We start from the raw sequence: 4,147 nt of genomic DNA, 5'->3' as shown, positions 1-4,147 counted from the left end.
AGGATGCTGCCTGACCCGCTGAGTTACTCCTGCACTTTGTGTCCTTTTGTGTAAACTGGCATCTGCAATTCCTTGTTTCTCCAAATTATAATTTTCTGAGTAAATATTTTCTCCTTATGCCCCTTAGTATCATATTCCCAGAGATTAAATCTGAGTTCCTTAGCTCTTGCACCATCTGCAAATTGACCTCACACACAGAAACATGTTACTCAGAATTGCTGAGTAAAAGGCCATCTCAGCTTCCTCCTGAGATACCCACTGTCACAGAAGCCAGTCTTAAGCCAATTTGGTACATTCCTCTTTATACCAAGAAACAGGTTGGAGCACTGCATACAACAAAGACTATGGCATCAAACAACATGTTAACTTGAGTTCTGACGTCAATTGTTATGCTCTGGAATTAGCCTAGACTCCAGTCACACTGTTTTAGTACAGTTACAACACTGGCATCTACCCAATAATGTGGTAAATTGGTTCTCACGTGTTAACAGCTCATCATCTTGAACATACCGGATACAGTAATTAATACAATTGAGATTCACTCTGACCATAGACTGAAATAGGCTGAATGTTATACATCATTCCCCACTGGACATGGTGGGCTACTTGAGACACTGGACAGATACCACCAAAGCTATCTCTGCAAAATGCTCCAAATTCAATGGAAGCAGAAATGAACCAAGATCGTTTAGTGCGGCACAGCGGTAGAGTTGCTGCTTTACAACACCAGAGACCCGGGTTTAACCCTGACTATGGGTGCATTCTGTACAGAGGGTCTGTATGTTCTCCCTGTGATTGCGTGGGCTTTCTCTGGGTGCTTCGGCTTTCTCCTACACTCCAAAGATGTGCAGGTTTGTAGGTTAATTGGCTTCGGTAAAATTGTGAATTGTCCCTAGTGTGTACGATTGTGCTAGTGTACAAGGTGATCGCTGGTCGGTGCAGGCTTGGTGGGCCGAAGGGCCTGTTTCCATGCTGTATCTCTAAAGTAAAGTCTAAAGTAAAGTCAGTGTGCTCTCTCAAGCCAATATCCCCAGTAATGAGGTCCTTGTAACACTCAGTCAGTCTTATCATTTGTAAACTTGACCTTACTCCTGAAATAGGCATTCTCTTTTGAGCTCAGTCACAGGAAGTGATTACCATGGAGTTATAAAGTCATCGAGAAATTTTAGCACAGAAAGTGGCCCTTCGGCCCACTAAGTCCAAGCTATAATCAACCATCTATTTCCATGCTAACCCAACATTCCCATCAAGTCTCCTTCAGTTTAAATGCGCTCCATAACCTGGCCCCATCCTACCTGACTGACCTCCTCCACAGACACACTCCCACCCGTACCCTCCGCTCTGCTGCTGCTAACCTCCTGTCCCCCCCCATCCGGACCAAACTCAGATCCTGGGGGGACAGGGCTTTCTCCATCGCTACTCCCACCCTCTGGAACTCACTACCCCAAACCGTCAGAGACTCCTCCTCACTCACCACATTCAAAACATCACTGAAGTCTCACTTGTTCAACACTGCCTTCAATCATTGACCGTCGCTCCACCTTATTCTTCCTTTTCTGTTCGTTTATTTATTTATCTTTATGTTATATCTAATATGTAAAGTGTCTTTGGGTTTCTAGAAAAGCGCTATATAAATGTAATGCATTATTATTATTATTAATTCTTAGTTTCGAGATACAGTGCGGATACAGGCCCTTCAGCCCATAGAGTCCACGTCCACCAGCGATCCCCGTACACTTGCACTATCGTACACGCAAGGGACAATTTACAATTGTTACCGAAGCCAATTAACCTCCAAATCTGTACGTGTTTGGAGTGTGGGAGGAATCCTGAGCTCCCTGGAGAAAACCCATGCAGTCACAAGGAGGATGTACACAAACTCCGTACAGACAGCACCCGTAGTCAGGATCGAACCCGGGTCTCTGGCACTGTAAGGCAGCAACTCTACTGCTGCGCCACCATGTTGCCTTAGTCTACACCACTCACTTACACTCGGACAGTAACCAATTAACTGGCTCACCGACACATTTTGGGATGTCCATGTGCTCACAAGGAGAACGTGCAGACTCCACCCGGACAGCACGGCTGATGAGCACAGAACCAGATTCGTTGGAGCTAAGAGGCAGCAGTTCTATTAGCTGCAACACGGTGCTGCCCCCGAGTGGTGAGAGGAAAATATTCAAGCATATGCTCAAATTCTCCTTCAAAGATTGCAACATCACTACTGATTCCTAGGAATTTCTAGCCCCTAACCGCTCAAAGTGGTCACCCTGCCCGAGAAAAGAGGCCATTAAGCTGGAAAGAGTGTAGAAAAGATTTTAGCAAGATGCTGCCAGGACTCGAAGGCCTGAGTTATAGAGAGAGGTTGGGCAGACTAGGGGTTTATTCATTGGAGTGCAGGAAACAGAGTGGTAATTATAATGGTGCAATGGTTCAATGGTTCTTTATTGTCACATATGCAGTGCAGTGAAATTCTTTCACACAACCCACAAATGCTTTGCTATATTTTGGTAGACAATCTGAAGACAGTCTGAAGAAGGGTCTTGACCCGAAACGTCACCCTGTAGCGACCATAGGGATTGGTCCTGAGAGTCGAACCCTCGGATTGGCCAGCAAGGTCACATGGTGGTGCGACCATAGGGATTGGTCCTGAGAGTCGAACCCGCTGATTGGCCAGCTAGGTCAGGTGGTGGTTTTGGGGCCCAAAAACCAGGCAGTGGGAAGAGAACTTCGATGTGAACAGTTTGAGTTAATGGTTGTCTGTAATCTCGTTTGTTATCCTTTGTAATTGAATATTGCTGCTGCAATAAACTTCTTTAACAAAGTACAAGCCTCCAGACTCGCCATAACCCATTCCTTCTCTCCAGAGTTGCTGCCTGTCCTGCTGAGTTACTCCAGCATTGCAGGATTCAGGATATCTTTATTTGTCATCCAAAAAACAAGTTTTTTGGACAAAATTTAGTCCAAATTTTGCATCTATCTTCGATTTAAACCAGCATCTGCAGTTCTATCCTACGGTATATTTTGGTGCTGTTTACAAAAAAAAAGTTCAAAGTCCAGTCCGCATGCTGGAGCCCCAGGTTTGCCCCAGGCTGCTGCAGACCCGAGACCCAATGTCACTTCCCTCACCCAAACACCTCTGTATTCCAGGAGGTGTCTCCTGCAGCCGACCTTGACGGCAGATTTACATGGGTGCATTAAATCATGAGGGGCTCAGGTGAATGCACATACTCTTTTTCAAAGGGTAGGGGAACCAAGAACCGGAGGGCAAAGGCTTTAGGTGAGAGGGGAAAGATTTATCAGGACACTGTGGGGCGACCTTTTCACAGAGAAGGTGCTACATACAAGGAATGAGTTGCCAGAGGAAGTGGTTGAGGCAGTATAATATAATAATATCATATTAAATATAATAATATTTAAAAGACATTTTGTTTGGTACATGGATGGGGAAGGTTTAGAGGGATATGGGTCAAACACAGGTGAATGGGACTAGCTCACATAAGCATCTTGGTCACATAGAAACATAGAAACATAGGTCAAGGAGTAGGCCCTTCGAGCCAGCACCGCCATTCAATATGACCATGGCTGATCATCCAAAATCAGTACCCCATCCCTGCTTTCTCCCCATATCCCTTGATTCCGTCACCATGGATGATGTCAGAAATTTAGAAAATGATAAGGAAAATTAATAGTTTGTAATCTGGTTAACCCACGAACTTACATACTGGAGAAGCATGATGGGATAAATGGCGAACACATGGAACTTAAGGATGTTAGTGAGGCAATAAATCAATTTATTGTGGTGTTTAGGTTCCACAGTATAGTTAAAATAAACATTGGGGTTTATAAACTAAGCCAAGGGCAATAAAACTGATCCAGGGAGGTGTGACTTTTATTGAACCCATTTGTTATACAAATGGAGAGTGGCTTTCTAAATAGCTGGGAACATAAGATTAAAGATAACTTTGAGGGAAGACGAAGATGAAAGGTTACAGAGACATTGATCAATGATGACTTATTTCAAAAATGTCGAATCCACAAGTAACTATTGTGTCATGAGAATATAAAAGATGCAGTGGGTGCTGTGAATCTTTGAAACACTTTGGGTTCTCTCAGAGTGTTTCTCAGAGCATATTGTTAAGGTCTT

Source organism: Rhinoraja longicauda, chromosome 13 (genome assembly GCF_053455715.1).
Source record: "Rhinoraja longicauda isolate Sanriku21f chromosome 13, sRhiLon1.1, whole genome shotgun sequence".
NCBI lineage: Eukaryota > Metazoa > Chordata > Chondrichthyes > Rajiformes > Arhynchobatidae > Rhinoraja > Rhinoraja longicauda.
This window is presented reverse-complemented; position numbering follows the sequence as displayed.